We start from the raw sequence: 22,738 nt of genomic DNA on the forward strand, positions 1-22,738 counted from the left end.
GCTATTTTTCAAGATATTATCTGAATATGTGTAGGGCCGAAACGTTAATTACATAAAATTCCCTCGATAGAAAAAAATTGCAAAGTATGCTCCAAAAATTATTATTTACACATTTGTTTCTGTTATATTACAAGTTACAGGTATGAAAAAATTCAAATTGCTTCTTTAAATGCTACTTAAGATATTTTTAAAGAAATTTTTGCTGTATTGTTAATAAGTCATGTTTAATTAAATATTTTCACAACTGTCGCTTACGCTTATTGCTTTTAAATCACATTTATTATAGCGCGCTCGCTCCGACATGAAGATTAACCTATCTTTCATTGCAAAATTTCATTCGCCAACTCGAGGGCTTTGGGGACAGATGTGTCGTTCAACGTTTTATGATATACAGACGTGCGATTACGTGCAAATATTTGAACCTATAAAGATAATTTAAAGCGTATATCAGTTCATAAATATTGTTTTTTCAAAGATGGGAAATAAGCGAAAGACATCTCGTATTCCAAAGAAAACAATATATCTCCAAAGGGTTCAACGCATGATAGGTGAGAAGAAAAAAGTACAATATTTGATTTACAAGCTTATATTTATTATAAACGATAATTTATTATAAACATTTGTAATTCATATTTTTATTTATGTATTGTGTAGTAAAAAGTTATAAAAATTATTATTTTATTTTTTTCAGAATACGATAAACGATAATTTGAGTCGTATAATTTCTATACCCGCTATATCAACTTTCATTGATTTGGAGAAAACCGCAAAAAACTGTCACATCTCTAGCGTACATAAGTAAATGCATTAAAAATTTTTATATAATTAATTGGAGTAATAAAATTTCGAAAAGCATTTATTTTTCTATATATGTCTAGCAATAATTAAGTAATTTCGATAAATAAAATGGATATAGCGGATTTTGATACTCACTTCGTGATTTTGAAAGTCAACTGAGGCGACATGGCGGGTTTAGAAACTCACGCGTAGATCATTTTGACACACAAGCGTGGCGTCAGAGCGGCGGCCATATTGTATTTTGGCAAAATAACTGCTTGTGATTCGTTGAATCCGATATAGCGGGTTTTGATAGTGACTTTCTGTATGATATAGCGGATTTGGTTTCTCACTCGCAGTTTTAACATGGTTTTTGGTCATGATAAGGAGGGTTTTGAAACTCAATTTTAGGCTCCTCTTGTTGCTCGCAAAAATGTGAACAAGATGTCATACTCAGATCATTTTGTCAAAAAATCGGATATAGCGGGTATAGAAATTATAGGATTCATTTATTATAAAAATTAATTATTATTTTTATTTATGTATTGTGTAGTAAAAAGTTATAAAAAATATTATTTTATTTTTTTCAGAATACGTACTTTGGGAAATAAAACTAATTCCAAAACATTAGAAATTACGGGGCAAGTTCTTATTAATTTAGTTTGCTTGTTGAGGATACTATATGATCGTGATTTATTTGTGAATTAACTTTCTACGTACACAAATACACACGTCACTTTACATCTGCTCCTTAGAGTAATATTACTCTAAGATCTGCTCTAATGATTCACAATGCAACGATGTCCGAAATATAATATAATATGTAATAATAATTTATGGGCCATCTGTTTCAAATAACAATACTCGAACGTGGAATCCAGAAAAATAATGAAGTGCGAGCGAAAAAAGCTATTGAAAGTTCTGAAACTGTGGGGAATATAATTTAATAAAATAAAATACTTTTTTGTTTTAAAACCACGATATTTATTAATTTAAGAACCGACCGGTTTCGCTTTACTTAAGCATCATCAGGGTACAAATTAATACTAAACAAGAAGTACATAATGTAGAAATAAACGTAGTATAACAAAATATAGAGGGAGACAACATGATACAAATATAAGCAACACAAAGACGGTCATAAAATACATTAACATAAGTGCACAAGTAATGGAAAAACCGCTAGATAATTATGTAGACTATGGGTTATACGAATAAATCGGGAGAAACAAAACATCAACTGGCAAGGTGGTAAGGAGGTAAGGAGAACTGGGAATTTTTTATGGGTTTATTGGAAACAGACTTAATATTGGACTACTTGATATGTCTAATTGATTATTAAGTATCTGACTTTTGGTTTTTACAGCTTTTTTTAATTTCTAGTGCCTCTAAATTGTTTAGTCTGTTACCATGCCCGTTTTTATGTAAGATGTTAGCACCGGTGCTATGACAGAATGTATGATCTTTATCGATCAAATGATTTGCGAATTCGGAAAAACCGTTATTATTGAGGTTTTATTGATGTTTTGTTCAGTGATGTTATTTTTTATGTCGGAAGGAGGCCTTGAAGAAAATAATTTCTCTCAGAGCCTGTGTCATCTTTGAGAATGCTGTATAGAGGGTCTTTTTTGAGGAGGAGGGAGTGAACCTGTCCTGAATGTCAACTGTACAATTTCTACCCAGAATTAACTTTATTGTACGTTTTTTGATTAACCGTACCTTGGTGTTCTATTTTCAATAAACTCTTTAATTATGTTTCAGATGTGAAATCTATACTCCGCTACAGAATGTTTTGCCCAAGTCTTGTAAAGATGCAAAGGCACGGAGGTAATAATAAAATCATTTGAGCCCTTTACTGTTATTTAAAAGGTCACTTGAAGTGCAGTTATAATCAATGATTTTATTTTTTTCTAGCTTCCACGAATAATCTGAAAAGGCATTATCTAAGGATTATACTCTTAACGAGAATATAGAAAATGTAGAAAGGTGAAACGGATTTAAGATTTTCGATGAAATTATTGTGTTGTGAAATATTTATTTTGTTATTTATTACTTTATTTTTTTACAGTTTTACCGTACGCGGTCTTGTTGTAGAGTGGTATATCTAACTGTCATGGAAAGTTTTTTTCTGAGCTTTAAGAGAAAGGTTTCTTAAAGATACTGGAGTTATTCTAGGGCTATGTTAGATTTTTAACATCGATCACCGTAATGCTTGCCTTCCTGAATAAATCTAATTTTATTTAATCATTTACGGCCAAGATATTTTTGACAATGGTGTGTTTTTATCTTTCTGTATTCCAATCATTTAGCTTTGCTTCTAGGGTTGTGCCCCAGTATTGCTTTTTGGAGACTGTAAACGGATCTCTCGGCATTTAATGAAACTGCAGCAGAACAAAGGCTGTTGCTATATTGACGTTCATGGTATGTTTTGCTCAGATTGACGATAAGATTTCCAGATCCGCATTTCGCTCGAAGCATGTTTAGGGTAATAAGTTTATAGTTTAGGGTTCTTTCACCGTATTTATGGGAACATTTCGGAACCACCAATCCTTCATTTTGAGTGAATCTTGTGTTTGTGATTAAATTATATTTGACAATTTAAACAAATAATATTTAGAGAAGTTAAAAATAAAATTGAAAGTTCACTGAAAGCTTAAACTATTAAAAGTAGTAATTTCATAAAAATGTAAATAAATAGAGCCCCTTTCACATTTTAGAATGTAATTTTATGTTGCTTACATGTTTTATTACTCTTTATTGAATTGTTTAAATGAATAAATAAATAATTACAAAAAAGTCTTCTGATTTGTAAGTCCTCAGGAAGCACTAAGGATCTTTCTATCTATCTTTATAATATAATAAATTTGATGAGCATAAAAATGTAAACGTGTATATAATTTATATAAATGTACAAAAGTAGATATTACACGTGTATAAATATTATATTGCGCATATTATACAAGATGTCGGGGGTAAAGTGCACAAACTTCGGGAGGTGATTATAATTGATAGTACAAGTAAAAAAGAAAAAAAACTTTTTTTGGAATTCCAACGTTTTAAGATAGTTTTCGAGTAAAAAAGTTTAATTTTTTGAATACAAAAAAAAAACAATTTCTTCTACGGAAAATAAATTTTTGTGGAAAAAATTTGGAAATTCGAATAATTTCCATTTCTTTTTTACTTCTTCTAGCATTTAGAATAACCTCCTGAAGTTTGAGCACTTTACCCCCGGACACCCTATAAAGATAACCATATAAGAAAAACCTTATTGATGTAAAAATATATTTATTGATTTTATAAAAGTTATAAATTACTTTTATAAAAGTGATAATAGTATTTTAGTAAAGTAAAGTAATTTGTATACCTATACAAATAACTTTCGTAAATGTTTTTTGTAAAATTAAAAAAAAAATTAATTAATTAAATCCGTAATAAAACCCATATTTTGAGAACCATCTTCATTTCGACTTCGTTGTAATTTGCTCGGTGCTAACTAAAAATGGGTCTGTTTTTCTAAAATTGCAATAGATGTCGGTAATTTAATTTCGTTATTTAAATTATTAAATAATCCCCAAAATTATTCCTAATACGAATTCAGACACCTCTGTCGGATTCTTTTAACACTAAATATTGTTTATTTTGTGGGTGTTGCCCAAATCTAAATTCTTTACGCGGAAAGCTGGCCCTTGCGGTGTTATAACAGAACGTCTAAAGAAGAATGTGAAGACGAATTGACCAAAATTACACGGCTGTTTTTTTTGTTGTTGATCTCTCGTCGATGGTATTTCGAGGCATATAAAACTGGACAGTATTGGAAATTTCCTTTAGAAAGTATATATTGATTCATCCATCCGATGATGAATCGTTTTCGACGTAATCAAAAGTTAAAAATATAATCTATCATATTATGCAATGACAGGGTGTAATTATTCCGGTTTTGCGGACAATCATCTTGTCGTACATGGTCAAGGAAAGCGTAGTGTGCAGTAAAAGTCGTGCGTCAGAGATCAGATAAAAATAAACAAATAACTAATGAAAAATTAATAAAATACTTCGTTTTAACCACTTTTATTGTTTATTACCAACATGTTTCATGAGCAACGCTCACTTCTTCAGGGTTTTTGATAAAACTAATTATAAATAATTATTTATAATTAGTTTTATCAAAAACCCTGAAGAAGTGAGCGTTGCTCATGAAACATGTTGGTAATAAACAATAAAAGTGGTTAAAACGAAGTATTTTATTAATTTTTAATTAAAATGGTGCCACAAAATAAGTTTGCTGAGTTAGAAGAAGAAATAACTAATGATTTAAAAAATATTTTTTATTAAAATTATTTACTGAGAGAAGCATGTTTTCACTCGTCCAACTTAAGCGTTTTGCGTTTCGTCTTTCTGTAAACATATTTGTTACCATCCAGTTCCGGTTAAAGATGGTGGCCGTTTGGATGATTCAAAGCATATTCCTTATTCAAAAGATCGTCGAATCGTCGTATTGATGAATTAAATGGGACGGTATTTAAGTAGTTAACTACAAATCATATGATTTTAGAGGAAATTTTAGTTTTGACTGTCTACTATTCTCGGAATTACTATTTGTACGACAGATTGATCATAAATTTACGGTACAATATTTCGTATATAAAAAAATTTTAAACTTGGATTACACAAAAGTTAAAATTATTCAAAGAGTGATCTACTGTTTTTAAAATAACATTCAATATAACCATTCCTCTTGTAATGCTATGTTGTTCTAAAAAATCTGTTCCGCCGTGTGGTATCTTCAACAAGTCTTGGCGACAACTACGGATGAAATTTTCAGGCACGTATAAGCCATAAAATTCCAAGATGCAATCAATAAAGTTTACACTATATTAAAACTAAGCATTGCAATATTTTCATAACGTCTGGTTTATTATCTAATTCTTTAAGTTCCCTTAAGTAAGTTCATATGGTGCTTGACCCTCAGATAAGTTCCATTCGTCGGCATGTTTATATTACACCTATCTGGGGATTTATTTTTCTTGATTTGTTTAAGCATATTATTTTATTTTTGGACATGATTTTTTTCTTTGTCAAAGTTTATTAAATGCTCCCGTGAGAAACGTATATGATTCTCAAGCTAAAACAAGAATTAGCAAATAAAGACAATTCAATTAAGTAGTATGCCTGTTCTCGCAAAAAATAATAATCTAATAATTCGCATCCAGAAACAAAAACGAATATTTTGTTACTGAAAAAGGTTCCTAAATATTCTGAAAATCTGTAGGTGGCATAGCTAACACTATAGAGACGCTTTCATCTTCGTAAAATTACCACAATAATCTGGAGATAAATTTGGAAATAGAAATAGCCAGGAAATCAAGCATTGAAGCAAATGACCCAATTTTACAACAACTCGAGATTTTGTAGTAACTACCTAATAAAGATAAACAAACGACAACTTATTATTGAAGACGAAGATAATACTAATAAATTCTAAACGAAACATTAAAAAGAACAAGACACAGAAAAAAGGTAACTGTCACAACTAGGAATCGAAACCAGGCTCTCTGTTCTTTCCGGGACAGGCGTCTTAACCACTCGAGCATTGAGACCTATTTATTAAACGTCATTTTAATTATCACTGTCATCAGAATTAACAATATCATTTTGCAAATAATTTTTCCCATGTTTTTAGCATCTACCACTTAAAATTATTATTATTATTATTATTAGATTGAGACAAATAATTGAGGTTTCTCATAACCTGTCGCACTAGGCTAGCGGCTAGCCCGTGTTGAGGCAGTCATTTTAGGTTATTTAAATACATACGTTTATACCTACATTATTATAATATAATTGCTCAATATTTTTGTTGGATCTTTGGGTGAGGGCACCCAATTGTCCCGGTAAGACAATAAATCCTGGGTTCGATTCCGAGTTGTTAACGTTATCTTTTTTTCTTTTCTTTTTCTGTGTCTTGTTCTTTTTCATGTTTCGTTTAGATGTATTAGTTTTGTCTCCTTATTATTAGTATTATATTACATTAATGGGTATAACCATCAAATAAGTAAAAGAAAAAATTTGTGCTGGTTGTTTTTTCCCAGGTTCAAAGAAAGGCAAAGATCACTATCAATACTTATGAGAAATTTAGTTTCACTTCAAGTTTTCTGATTAATACTATTGATTTAATTAATATATTATTATGACTGATGTTACGCAATTCTCCACCTGTGTCCATCCCGACAGTGAAAACAAAATCGTTAAAAAGACGTAACTAAAAGAAAATTTCACTCGCCATTGAATGACAACATATTTACCGTCATTAAATATAATATGGATGAAAGTTACATTATGTTTTTCTGCTAGTTGGATACAAACAAAAATTAAGAGGTGAATTTAATTAACTCTTGTTTACGGTGGTGATTTCTCTCAAAAAAGCAAACGATATATGTACATATTGTTCTAATATAATCCTAATTAATATTTTATTTAAAAATAATAATAATATAAATCATAAAATCTCAGTGTGTTGCGACTTTTAGTCAATAAAAATAAAATGTTACCAGATTATACATTAAAGGTGTTAGTATTAAACTGTAACTTCTCCTTTATCACGTTCATAAAACAAAAAAAAAGAAAGAATTTTTAAATTTAACTCGATTTTTACGATAGCGATGCGAAATAAAAATTATTCATTTTGGCTACTTTTATGATATTATTAATGGCATCCAATATAAATATTTGAGACAATCTGGAAGAATTATTATTTTTTCTTTCTAACGTCAAATAAATTATTTTTTTGCATGATAGAAAAAATAATACAAATACTTTTATAAAATATGGACCCCCGGTCATATATGACCCTAGACGCTGGAGGGGTTAAATAAAAAAAGTCGTGTGTTTTTTTCTGAAGGAGGGTCTTATTTCATTTCGTTTCATCGTTTGATATGTTGTGTTTGTGCTGCAGGTTTTCAACTTTTCTTAAACATCAATTGATGTATGGCAATTAATTATTTTGTAGATTAAAAGTAAAGTGTTGAAGTAATTTTTTTTTAAATTACAAGTTATTTAGGTTCTTCAACATTTCCTTGTTTTTTATATCTATTTTTCTTCAGTAAAATTTCTTAGCTCTATTATGTAGTGTTGTCATTTGTTTCATTGTTCAATCTCCAATCCATCGTTGGCTAAGAATATAATGCTGCTACAATAATGAACGTGTGGTACAATGATTGCGTTGTAAAAATTATTGTTATCTTTGGAGATGTTGTTTGGAGGGACTTGACAAACGAAGTGTACTAAAATTTTAACCGTCTACAAAAGTTGGGCAAGTGAGGGCAACTCAAAAACCTTAAGGGGAACATAACACAAAAATATTTACTTCAAAGATGATTAACGCATTTTTTTAATCTGACGCTTGAATATCTACGATGGCATTTTTTTTAAATTTAAAAAGTTCTGTGAGGGTTCTATTATTATATCATTGTTGGCCAGTTGTTTCACAAAAGTGAAATAATAGCGGAACGTAGATAGTACCTACACAGAACGTGAAAATCAACTTTGAAGTTTGATGAATTGTTCAAATTCTGTGGAACAACCCGTCCTAAGTATTTTGATGGTAGTGTTTGCCTTAGTTTATTTTTTTTAGAAGTAATACAAATATTATTAATACTAAAAGATATTATTAAATAAATCGGAAAATTTACTATGATTTTCTCTGAACCAATCAGGTCGAGATAACATATTTTTTAGGAAGAAAAATGCACGATGCTGCTTTGACAAAATAAAATCTCTAGTAGCAAGTCTGTCGTCATCTAAAATTTGTGTCATATATACTTGCGCATTATTTATTAATACTTATTGTGATTCCTGGCGCGTGGCGTACCTACTTAGAAAAATAATACACAACACAAAAATATACTGCCAGCTGAAATCGTCCATTGTTGAAATTCGTGGTAGGTACATAAATATTATTATGTGAAATGCAAAAAAAGTGGGATGAATGTAAAATGTGCAACTAGTTTCTATGTGAGAGAGATCTCTGGGTCCGATTAGGTACTAAAATACATTACGTACTATAAAATAATAATTATTCATGGTTATAAATACTATGAGATAGGCCAAAGGCACTTGATTATTATATTTTTGCGTCGTTTATTAACACACTATGAGATATATAGGCCAAAGGCACTAGATTATTATATTTTTGCGTCGTTTATTAACACACTATGAGATATATAGGCCAAAGGCACTAGATCATTATATTTTTGCGTCGCTTAGTAACTTACAATGAAATAGGCAAAGGAACTAGATTATTATATTTTTGCGTCATTTATTAACATACTATGAGATATATAGGCCAAAGGCACTAGATTATTATATTTTTGCGTCGTTTATTAACATACTATGAGATATATAGGCCAAGGCACTAATTATTATATTTTTGCGTCGCTTAGTAACTTACAATGAAATAGGCAAAGGTACTAGATTATTATATTTTTGCGTGGCTTGGTAACTTACAATGAAATAGGCAAGGGCACTAGATTATTATATTTTTGCGTCGCTTAGTAACTTACAATGAAATAGGCAAAGGCACTAGATTATTATATCTTTGCGTCGTTTAGTAACATACTATGAGATAGGCCAAAGTCACTAGATTATTATTTTTTGCATCGTTTAGTAACATACTGTGAAATATTCCAAAGCCACTAGTTTATTTAATTTTTGCGTCGGTTAGTAACTAGATGATTATTATTTCTTAACGTTAAAATACCGCAAAATACCGAGTCCCGGGTACTGTCTGGAGCCAGTGAGACTATGACAAATTTTATGTAGATTTTTCTAATACCTAATTGTCTGGTGTAGTCTCTTCAGGTTCCGCTCCTCACTGTCTTACATGCCTTACCAGCTCTCCATTGAAGACTGCTAGCTTTTTACTTATTACCAAGTCTGTGTAGCCTTATACCGCTACAATAAAATCTTACATACATCCGTGTAATCTACACAACATGTTGTGTGTGATTTGTATACAAGTACCATTTGTATACAAGTGTAATAAGAATATGCAGTTCTTTAATGAAAGCGGAAGAAAGTGGTCAGATTTTCCCATATCTCATAATTCCTACTTTGTTGCAGTTTGTTAGCGCGTACAAAGCATAATCATTAAATAACAAGCCATTCTGTTCTTCATTGTGTCGTAATTAAGTGATGGTCTGTCTTATTTGATTTGATTTTAATTATTTAAGAAATCCCAGTAATATTAGAAACCTGGGAAGTGATTAATGAATTTGCAGATGTGTCTGAGACTTGATTAAATTCTGCAACTAATGAAACATTATAGTGAATCGCTATTTTTTATAAATTTAACTTTCTCGAATCTTTTCATTTAATTAATTAAAGACTGAATGCGGCAGTCAATAATAAATCGTCATAGGAAGCGAGACTTACTATCCATAACCACCGAATCGTACCAAATAAGTTTTTTTTTTAATAATATTAAATAATTATTTTTATATTTAAAATATTATTTTTAAAAAATACTGTTTAATTGGTATAAAATAAACTAAAATTATCTTCGTAAGTACTATTTTATGTGAATACTGCACAAGTGCATCAACTGCTTCCAACCGTCTGGAGCCAGTGAGACTATGTCATCCCTAATTGTTGTGAGGCAGAAGTTAGTGGAGACGGGAAGGAGATGGGGAAGAGGTAGGTGATCTTGTCATCAAACACAGCAAAAAGATCTGGTCATCAAGCAACGTTTCAATTCCGATTTGTGGTCTTACACTAGGGCGATACTGAGAGTATCTTGAACTCTGGAACGTTCCACAAGAATACTATATACCTATTGTGTTAAGTGAATAAATTGTGAAATAACACAAATTTATCAAATTAAAATTAATTGATTTGATAGCGCAACCTCCGAATTATCGACATATTCGTATCATAGTATTTGTCACATATGTAGCACATATCCCATATTAAGGCTTTAAGATTAGTATAAAGTTTTTGTCGTTTATTTAACACGCGGTTTTGTTTGCAGTTTTGGGAAGCCTCAAATCTCTACAACTCTTCGTAGAATAATTGTGAACATTTTAATTGAACATAAAATTAGTTTGCAGATATTTAAGGATTGTGTGGGGGTCTTTATTCCCTGAGTGAGCTCAATTTTAAAATTATTGTAATATTAGAGGGTGTATTACATAATGTAGGTGTTAATTGAAACTAGGAGTGTATACCATAACAGCATAGTCGTCACCTCTCATACCTAACATGACCGAAGATTCGTTTTGGCTGGATCATGGCGTGTTCGGGGAACCTGTTCCGTTGTCCCGAAGAAAAACGTCGTGAAGCAAAAATTTATTTTCGGAAGGTCAGAAAGTGGGCAACCTGTGACGTGTCAAATTGAGACCAAAATATTGTCAAAACTTTTAAATATCGTGAAAGAAAAATTAATTGTCTTATAAATAGTGATGAATACCAATTTGAAAGATAACTGATGTCGCCAATAAGATAAACCGTAAGACGTATGTATTGCCTGTATTTCGATATTTGTAAATGTTGGAACAATTATTCCCTTGGAATTAATATACAAATAATGTAGAATTTTAGAACGAATCAGATACTAAGTACTACTAAGATACTACAGTTGAATCAATTAACAGATAAACCCTAGCAGAGTGATCTACGCTGCTAGGGTTTATCTGTTAAAATGATTGTCCCAAGATAACAAAAAACCATTACTCCTAGGCTTCAGGCACGCGAACGAAAATTGATTGCTTGCTCAAAGAACAATATCGATATTTGATCAATTTCATCAGAAGTATGGTATAATTGAGCTTACTTTTGGCACACACCCACAAAAGACTTCACCTATTCAATAAGTTGCAGTAAAAAGATTCCAGCATTCTGAATTACCGGATTGTTAAATTACCGGAAACCGAACATGCAAACTTCGAGTCCAGAGTCGAGCAAAACCACGGGGACTGTTAAATTGTTACACTAATTTCGAAATAAATCTTTACTTACTTCCTGAGAACTGCAACACCTTATCGTTTATCAAACATCCGATTGTACAAAATCGAGTCTAAAAACGTTTATAAATGCAACATAACAATTGAAAGCCACTTCTGTGAGAAAATAGACCACGGATGTAGGCTTAAATCCGTGTGGAAGTTCCGTAAAAACTTTTCCCATGGACGTTAAATATACCATGGTAATAGTCAGGCAGTCCTTATTTACGGGCCATAAGTAAGGAGGCTTGCGGCACTTTTCCTTTGTTGCGGTTCGTTGGGTTCAATACACTTTTAAATATCTACTTATATAGATTTGTTCATTTGGATCATTGTACGTAACATTGGACAATGAACTAGATGTAAGAAAAACCATTTTTAACTGCTTTCATGATTCAGTATTTATTTATTTAACGCCCAGAGGGCTTTTACATGGTTGATAGTATAATTTTAATTTGACAGATACTTTGAAGCATTGCAACAATAACATTTGGCTGTCATCAGTTGTTTTGTTTTGCTCTATCTAAAATTAATTTTTTACCATTCTTTTTTGTTTTCTGGCAAAAAAAAAGTGTAGTGTGTTGTGCCTTGAGGTTTCTTCTCCCTCCTGATCTTCCAGGAGTCACTTTTCGCTGCTGATTTCCAGATATTTATAAACTTTTTTACTTCTGTCATTTTTCATACTATTATTGTAGTTGTTTACTGTTGTGAATAATGGAGGAAGATTTCCCTCCTGGACCCCCTACAAAGCCCCCAGATCCCTCTCCAGACCCCCCAGACGGGGAAAATGTAGAAATTTCTGACAGTGATTCTGTCATCTTGACTTCTACCAAAAAAAGGAAATTTACTCCTTCTTCCCCAATAAAACTTGACTCGCCTTCGACTTCACTGTCCCCACCAGCACTTTCTCAACTTCCTCCAACAAACTTTTATTCTCCTCATTCCCGTGGCCCATTCATAGCATACGCCCAAAAAACTGAGCAAGGAAAAACCATCCACCCTCTTGAATTTGGCAAATTCCTATCAAATAGCAAGAATCTTTCAATCAAACCTGGAGGTGTAAAAGCCGAGGGTCGCTTCCGAATCTCCGTCGAATTCCTCTCAGGGCCAGCTGCCAACAGTTTCATCAAAAATATCTTCATTTCATCTAATTCAAAGTTCAAGGCATATATCCCTACTTTCAATGTCACTCGCATGGGCCTGGTCAGAGGTATCTCGACCGATCTGTCCATCGAAGAAATTCTGTCTTCACTTTCAACCCCCCAACACATTGGCAATCCCATAAAAGCCAGGAGGCTAAATTACAAGGACTCCTCTGAGGGTATAATTACCTGGAAGCCCTCCCAATCTGTTGTTATCACCTTTGAAGGTCAATCTCTTCCCTCCCATATATATTTATTCTTCAACTCATTACCAGTTGAAATGTATACATATCCCACCACTCAATGTTTCAATTGCTGCCGTTTTGGTCATACCAAAGCTGCATGCAGATCTCAACCCAGATGTTTTAAATGTGGAGAAAACCACGCAGCTGACCAATGTCTTTCTTCCTCCTCACCTAAATGTTTTAACTGCTCAGGCTCACATACAGCTATCAACACATCTTGCCCAGAACAATCTCGCCAAAAAAATATTAAAATTTCTATGGCCTCTCAGAACTTGTCTTTTCTGCAGGCTTCTAAATTATTCCCGCCTGTCAAAAAATCATTTGCTGAGGCTTTATCCAGCAACTCCTCATCCAACCCTCTTCCCTCCACTACAACAACTTCTTCTCGTTCAACTAAATTCACATACAAAAACGCTATCTCTAAACCGGCTCCTGGATACGATCAGCAACAACACAACTCACTGCTCTTAAATCCCAATGGTTCACCTCTTTCAAATGCCACAAATGGGTGTGCAAATAATTATAATCCGTCCTCAATGAACTCTCTTAAACTTTCTGAAAACTCTCCCAAGACAATTCTTCATTTATCCAAACTCTTTTTATTCTTCTAATTGACCTTATTTCTTCTCAAACTAATCTACCGTCCAACGCTGCTACTATTATTTCCACATTAAAATCATTTATTCAAAATGGCTCTTCAGGATGTCAGAATACTTCAGTGGAATAGCCGAAGTGCTATTTCTAACAAATCTGATCTCCTTAACCTATTAAATTCCAACTTTATTTCTTTGGCTGCTATCTCGGAGACTTGGTTTACTCCATCCACCCACTTTAATGTGGGAGGGTATTCCTGTCTCCGCGACGATCGCCCGGAAGGTTCGGGCGGCGGTGCTGCCCTTTTTATTAAAAAATCCATATCATTTTCCCCAATAAATAATATCAAACCCCCCAATGCTGACTTCCAAATGGTTGCAGCTAAAATAAAGGACACATCCTTTATTTCAGTCTATCTTCCCCCAACAGCCCACTTCAATAAACAAACTTGGTTGCAAATTGTAAGTCAACTAAGCCCTCCTTTCTTTATATTAGGCGATTTTAATGCCCATTCCCCCGTCTGGGGTTCTGCTTTCTCCGACCGAGATGGTTGAAGTGTGATGGATTTCCTAGATCAATCCAACCTTTTCCTTTTGAATGACGGATCTCCTACTAGGATCTCACGCCCCTGCACAAACCCCAGTGCAGTGGATCTCTCGATATGTTCTACTAGTCTGGCTTCTCTCTCCTCGTGGGTGGTGTCCCCCGACCCTTGCTCCAGTGATCATTTCCCGATCATCATTACTTATCAAACTTCTTTCCAATCGGACAAGTCTCATATTTCGACAAAGATTAAAACGAAACACACCAAATGGGATGAATTTAACTCTCATATGGACAAGTTCCTACTAAATTCACCCGCCACCGATATATTTTCCGTCAAAGATGATTATAATAACTTCAAATCAATGCTCATAACTGCAATAAATAAATCAAATCCTCCCCCTAAAACTAAATCTCTCAAAAAACTCCCTCCAACTCCCTGGTGGGATGAGGAATGTTCCAAAGTAGTAAGAATTCGGAAAGCTAAATCTCTTTCCTATCGTTACAATATGACTATGGAGAACTATCTTATATACAAAAACGCTGAATCCAACGCCAAAAGGGTATTGAGGTCAAAAAAAAGATCCGGGTGGTACAACTTTTGCAGTTCAGTATCTCCGAACACTCCAATTTCGGAAGTTTGGTCTATGATCCGAAGATTTCGATCCTCCTTCAGTTCACCATCTCCTCGAGCGTCCCATTCTAAATGGATAGATGAATTCTTGGACAAAATTGCCCCCCCTTCTGTTCCTAACTTAGATGAAATAACGCCCATCTATAATACTCCCATGTCTAATCATTGGCTAGACTCTCCATTCACCTTAATTGAGCTAAAAAATGGTTTATCAACCGTCAAGGACTCATCTCCAGGCAGAGATGGTATACCTTACAGCATAATCAAAAATAGTAATGATAATGTTCTAAACCACTTCTTAAGCATCTTAAATAAAATCTTCCAGACTGGTATAATGCCTGATGACTGGAGTTCTCAAATAATCATCCCTATTTTAAAAACAAACAAATCTCCAAATTTTGGATCCAACTACAGGCCAATCGCTCTTTCATCCACCCTCAGTAAACTTTATGAAAATTTTTTTTTTTTTTTTTTACAGTAATACCGCACAAGAGTCCCAACTGCTCCCGTCTGGAGCCAGTGAGACTATGGCATCCCCAATTGGGGTATGTTGTGAGGCTGAGGGTATTGGGGAGGGGAGGGAGATGGGGAAGAGGAAGGTGGGGAAGTACCTGGCTATTCAGATCTGGTCACCAAACACGGCTAAAGCCATTTCAAGCAACGTTTCAATTCTGAATGGTGGTCTTACACCAGGGCGATACTGAGAGTATCTTCCACTCTGGAACGTGCCGCAAATATACTATATATTATTTTAAATTAATTAATTGTGAAATAACACAAATTAATCAAATAAAATTTATTTGCGCACGCCGGGTTCGAACCCGCGACCTTCGGATCTGTAGTCAAAAGCGTATACCACTAGACCACGCCGGCCGTCATTAAAAACCGATTAGAATTTTTTGTCGAGAGTAAACAGCTTCTCTCTCCATCTCAATTTGGATTTAGGAAAAAAAAATCCACTCAGGATAACCTTGCCATCATCAGCACTGATATTAATTTATCAATTTCTAAACAGGAAGTTTGTCTTGCCGTCTTTATAGATATAGATGGCGCCTTTGACAATGTTTCCATCCCAATCCTGAAAAAAAACTTCTAGGCCTTGGCCTTCCCCCCATGTTTGTCCAATCAATTATTAATCTATTTCTAGATAGAAAAATTTTCATTGAACTTCCAGATATTTCTCCTCAAAGTAGGTCTATTTGGAAGGGTTTACCACAAGGCGATGTATTGTCCCCCTTACTGTATAATATATACACATATGATATGCATGTCACTATTCCCCCACAAATAAAAATTATCGAGTTCGCAGATGACATAGCTTTCTTCTTATCATCCAAAATCATCCCTCTTGCCGTCAAATATCTTAACGAAGCCATGAATGCCCTTTGCACATGGCTCACGTTACATGGTCTTGAACTTTCAATCCAAAAGACTCAGTGTGTCACCTTCTCAAACCGCCATAAAAACCCCCCCGTTCAAATTTTATTTAAAAATTCTCCAATCTCCAACGCTTCTGAAGTAAAATTTTTGGGAGTAACATTTGATAGGAAACTTAAATGGTCTTCCCATATTAATAATTTAGTTACTAAATGCGAAAAAAATTTAAATATCATCAGATCATTATCTGGCGTTTGGTGGGGAGCTCACCCTACTTGCATTAAGTTGCTTTACAATGCACTTATTCGAAGCCATCTCGACTATGCCTGCCCACTTTTTAGTACTGCCTCAAAAAATGTACTTAATAAATTAGACAAAATTCAATCTAAATCTTTGCGAATAATAACTGGAGCGATGCAATCGTCACCCATCAATTCCCTTCAAGTAGAATGTTCTGATCCTCCTCTTTATTTAAGGCGTCAACTATTTGCTGACAAATTTGTTCTTAAATGTTTAAATTCTAAATGTCATCAGGTTATCCCCAGCGTCTCATTGTTCATTGACTCAACCCATTCATCTACAATCAGAGCTTCAACTAAACCTCTTCCTGACATCTGTAAAAATTTTAAGTCTCTTTCAGAGCTCCACATCATCCAAAATGATCTACTTCCCTTATACAAACTAAAATATAGTCACGTCACCCTATCCCCAACAATATTAGAAGGGATCGGAATCTTTAAAAGTCATTCCAATCTCCCGGCCCGAACTGTCAATAATATGTTCAATGACATTATTTTATCTAAATGGCCCAACTTTTCTCTTTTATTTACTGATGGATCCAAATCTACCGACTCTCCTAACTGTGGTATAGGTATTAACGTTTACCACAATAATTCTAATGATAGAATATTTCATTCAATTTCAAATCAATTTTCAATATTTTCAGCTGAGTGCATTGCAATAATAGAATCTCTCAAATATATAATCAAAAATAATTTTGAACATTCCCTCGTTCTCTCTGACTCTCTCAGTTCCCTCCAAAAACTTAAATCCAGTCCTCTTCTTCATCCTGATGATCATTTTGTATGCCTTATTCGAGTGATGATAGCATCCATTCAAAGCTCTGGTAAATCTGTAACTCTGATTTGGATTCCTGGACATGTTGGTATCATGGGTAATGATATTGCGGATGCCTTGGCAAAACAAGGAGCGTCCAACCCTGTTGTTACCCTCGTAAACCACATTCCCTTATCTGACATTTTTTCCATCATCAAAGAAAGATCCCGCAATGTTTGGTCAGAGTATTGGCACATTGCTAGTCAATCCAAGGGAGCCTGCTATGCCTCAATACAAAGGACTATTCCATCAAAACCGTGGTTTCAGCAATTCCCTCATTTTTCCAAAAAAGAAAATTCTTCACTCATTCGAATGAGGATCGGTCATTGTTCCGTTCCTTCCCATCTTTTTAAAATTCACGTCCTTGACTCCCCAGATTGTACATTCTGTGGTCTAGAAGTGGGAACTTTAGATCACATATTTTTTGGTTGTCCCTCTCTAAACAAATATCCTCTCTTCTATCAAGCCTTAACTAAAATTGCCTCCCCTCCATTCAACATTTCATCTCTTTTAAGTCTGAACTCGACTCCAATTTTCATTATAATTTTAAAAAAAAAGATACTTTGAAACATAAAAAATAAGAATAAAATTACATTTGATAAAAGCTATGCAACAAGTCATACAAACACAAGAAACAAAAACAGAAAATTACAGCTATTTGTAGGTTTACATGATGTGTTTAGGAGTATTGTTGAAATAAATGTTTTAAATGATCCACAAAACTTGCCAAGTTGGTATTGAATATGTCAACATCACCCAAGTAATGATTTCCCATGGTGTGAAGTCGTTGTATCGGAGAGTGGGCAATGTAGTTACGCTTATGTGTGCTGCTGTAGAATATTGTATTTTGTCGTGTTGTTACTGTGGGTGTATGTATGTTTATAAGTTGCAGGAGTTCACAACAGTCGAATTTAGAGTTAAGTATTTTGAATAAGAACGTTAAATCGTTTATTTTACGTCTATCTTCTAATGTATGTATTTTTAGAGTATTTAATAAGAAATTGTATTTTAAGTCTTCGACAGGGATATTTAATTTAAAATTTATTAAACGTAGAAATTTTTTTTGTATATTTTTAAATAAGTTAAGGTTAATATCAATTTTATAAATTTTGTTTTTTTTTATTTAATACAAAAAAAAAGATTGTATTTAAATTCTTTTGTTTAAATCAGTTTTAAACTCCCTGCCTAAATTTATAATGTGCAATTTTATTGCATGGTTGAAACGTTGATCATAGTATGTGTAATTAATTCACATCTAATACCGTGTGTGGATTGGGCCATGATTGTTTAAAAACATTTAATCAAATGGACTAAATCATTTTAAATATTTTTTTCCGGGTTTATTAAGAAAAGCGTGCGTACTAACAAATGTTGATTTGAGAAAAACGTTTTTCCTTGGAAATGCTGACAAAGAGCAGAAAATCTCAGATATCATAGATCAACTTAATTGGTTTTCATATTTTCGTTCTTTGAACTTTGAAATAACAAATGAAGACAATATTTAGCTTTTTCAATAGTGTTCTGCAGCTCTGGCAGAAGAGTAAAACCAGAATTTAAAACAGTAAATTCATCAAATTAACTTTTTAAACTACTTTCTTTAAAGAAACCGCTCGAAAACCACTTTCGCCTGTATGTAATAATTATGTCACTTGTAAGGATATGTTTTACAACCTTCTTACTGATACTTAAAGGTTCTTGTTTCTTAATGACGTTGATTTAGCTCTACGTCTTCAAGATACATACGGTAATGCTCTGGAACATACTTAAATGACGGAGGAAATTATTATGGAACGGACGCTATGAGTTGACTGACTGAGCAAACACAGTGAATTACCATATTTTATGAGAGTAACATTTTTTATGGTAAGATTGTAAGTTCTAAGTTATATTATGTGAAACATATCCTGTATTTTTTCCGTCACAAACCTAAAAGTTTGCTTACCAATAATGGGGTATTTTCGTAAACTAGGAATACCGTTAAAAATGTGTGAAAGATTTCAAGTGTTTTTTTCTGACTCTGATCGTTGTACTAAATATATGTTATAGTTATTGATTTTAAAAATCTGCAATTCCGAAACTGTTCCAACTGGCTAAACCGTCATTATGACATAGACATCGTCACTGGCTGGTAAGACGGCCGTTACCAACGTCGCTCGGCGTGACGTCAACGCCGCCGAATTCACGAATAAAAACAAACATGTTGTTTTGGCGGCAAATCGAAAATTACATATTTTAAAGCGTCATAGAAAATTTATTCGTTGAAAAATATTTTCGAGAGTAAAAAAAACTATGAAAAGGGTATTTTGACAAAATTCAGGCGTTCAGTTGTATTATAAACACCTAAATTGTTTTATCACATACTCGTTTGCTTTTAAATCTTCAAACTAATTAAAGGTAGAAATCCCTTAAAATTTGTCTTTAATCGTTTCGACACGAATGTGTACTTTTTAAGAATTAAAAAAAAATGTATGGTTTAATAATAAGGTTCTTCTTTTGGCCGCCTGCAAAGTTGAATCTATCATCGGCATTATACATGTATTCATCGGCATTTTCTTCAATTTTCTATGAAATACACGTATTTTTCTAGTAACAATGTGAAAATTTGTAATTTTCCATGCAACCAGGTTACAAATCATTATATTATTATGTCTGTGACTAATTATATCTTTTAAATTTGGTTAAAAATAGTTTTACTGACGATTCACCCTTCCTAACTTTCCTACTGGAGTCAACAACTATACCAACCTCGTCAAATACCGAAATAGTGCTGACATTAATTTCGAAAATTAACTGCTGTAATATCGTCCGATTTCAGAGAAATGCGTATATCTTTGAGTGTGTGTGATTACTACAAAATTCTCGTTATTGATGAACTGCATTTTTCTTATTTTTATTATTGTTCTTAAACGTTCTTCCCGTTAAACCACAATTAAGCAGTTTGTCAGCGGGATGTACACGTTCAATTACACTGAAAATGTGTACATAATATTATTACTAATTATAAATATACATAATGTTGTTACTACTTATTAGATATTTAGATTATTATTATTGGCACACGGTCAATTGTCATCAATAACGAGTCTATCTCGAGTTTCAGCATGATCGGATGACGGGAAGTGTGTTAATTTAAACTTCATTCCGAAAACAAAAGTGAAATTTAAATTGATGAATGTGTTTCGCGTTTTACCCATCGTTAGATATTTCACGCAAGAATATATGTAGTTTAGCTGTGATTATTTGCTTTTGCGACATCAGGTAAGCTAATGTCATAACATGTTCAGTTTTAGCATTTATGTTGCGACGCAATTTTCTCTGCCTGAGGTAAATACCTGCACTTCATATGAGGAAACTTTGACGCGGTAATGTAAGTATATTTAAAGGTAACTCCACGCAAACATTAACGAGATGAGTACACCTCTATGACCTTAACAGTTCAACGTCCGATCAAACTACTTACCCGTGTGGAAATGAGCTAGAAAATGTTCAACAATATTTTTTTAAACTTTTAAACATCACGCATTTAGACACGGAATATATAATACACACTGGAAATGCCTTACACGAAAATTTGAATGGAAACTAATGTCGTCACCCTTTGGTTCTAGCCCGTGTAAAATGCGAAATGAAAATTTCATAATATCACTTTTAGAAACACGCCCACATCGAATTTCCTATGTTCTTCTTTATTCTATGCACAGATAGGATAGAATGCAACTCTATAGTTAATAACTATACAACAATTGATTTATTCTCGTTTATACTCCGTTTCATTAACACTTTTCTGTAATTCCGTCTCTTGACATGACTCGAGTCCCTATTTGTATCGTATTCGGCTTACATGTTTGTGCCCAGGGCCGACGCTGAACAAAACGGCGGCAGGCGCTAGTAAAATCCCCAAAGGCGCTGTGTTAGGTACTATCAACGCTTTGACCTATTGGCTACTTGGCACCTTGACAAGTCGGCACCCATAGCGGACTGCACCAAATACACAGGGGTTGCCCTGATGTACTTCCCGAGGCAAAGCGAATTCGATGAAATGCAACTGTTGTATTTCGTATATTTATTATTATTATTTTGAAGGAATATTTACACAATTTGTTTGCATTATATTATTTACCCATCAAAGATCGTCTTCAATAATCGTTGAATATTTATATAAATGTAGAGGAATTTGCAATTATATAAGAATTGTAAAGATGTATATAGAACTCATTAAATCTGATATGTGTTATTGCTTTGGTAGATAACATTATTACCGGATTATCGTTTTAATTAGTTACGAGTAAAAGTGCAGACGGTATTTTGAAATAAATATGATAATAAAATATTTTTCTCGTGGGAAACATTACGAAAAGAGAAAGAATGTCAAGTTGTTATAATTACGAATGGAAACAGAAAGGTCAAGCGTAAAAACACAAAGTCAACGGACGAAAAACAATGGAAGAAAAGCTCCCAATCAAAGAGAAAGTAGACTGTAACTTTGTTATTATTTATATAACTACAGTAAAATTTCAATAATGTCATGTCTTCAAAATCGGGGCACATTTTATAAAAGCACGTACTAGGAAAACGTCATTTTAAACTTCAACTTTCAATTTAGAGCTCTTTTAAACATTTACCGCAAAACAAAAATTCTAATCATCATGAAGCTTTAACAACCTTTATATCTGCAATTTCTAAGTTATCGCAACTACTTTCTGCTTTCAAAATCACTTCTATTTTAAGCTAAGCAGCTTTGAAATAATTTAAAAACTGTTAAAGTTCAATATGAAAAAATTGGCTCACAAAAAATTAGACAAATTATAAAAATTAAACATTAATGACGTCTTCTTCAGGGCGATGTCGGTTGTCAAATGTATTTGTATATAAAAGCATAACCAGAATATTAAAACTATTGCTCTCCTTTATAGTCATATAAAGCAGCTCATATGATATGTTTTGTCGGTCCAGAAATACGTTTCGCACATAGAAATTCTTTTCAGAAGCTGCGAGTTGTTTTAACTGATACTCTTTAATATTATACAATGCAAATTTATATCTAGTGAAATCTTGGTCAATCTATCTAATCTATAACCTTGGTCAAAGCTTTGGTAATCAAATATATGCCTGATATCAGTAGTCAACATGAAATAAAAACAAATTTATGTACAACACACGTTATATAACATTATCATAATTTTTTGAATATGTTTGTATATAAAAAAAAAAAACAAGTTTATGTAATTTGATTGATAACATTTAACATGGTGTGAAGCACAAAAACGTGGTAAGCTATATTTTGTGAAATATCTCACCACGAGCTCATATTTATCT

General features: G+C 33.1%; 1 protein-coding gene across 1 annotated transcript in view; it reads right to left on the minus strand.

Moving 5' to 3' along the window:
- Positions 1-22,738, minus strand: part of LOC149415477 (uncharacterized) — a 29,821-nt gene that overhangs the window by 5,759 nt on the left and 1,324 nt on the right. The gene's annotated exons all lie outside the window — the stretch shown is intronic.

This window comes from Hesperophylax consimilis, chromosome 18, assembly GCF_061612785.1.
Source record: "Hesperophylax consimilis isolate HC1 chromosome 18, BYU_Hcon_1.0, whole genome shotgun sequence".
Lineage (NCBI taxonomy): Eukaryota > Metazoa > Arthropoda > Insecta > Trichoptera > Limnephilidae > Hesperophylax > Hesperophylax consimilis.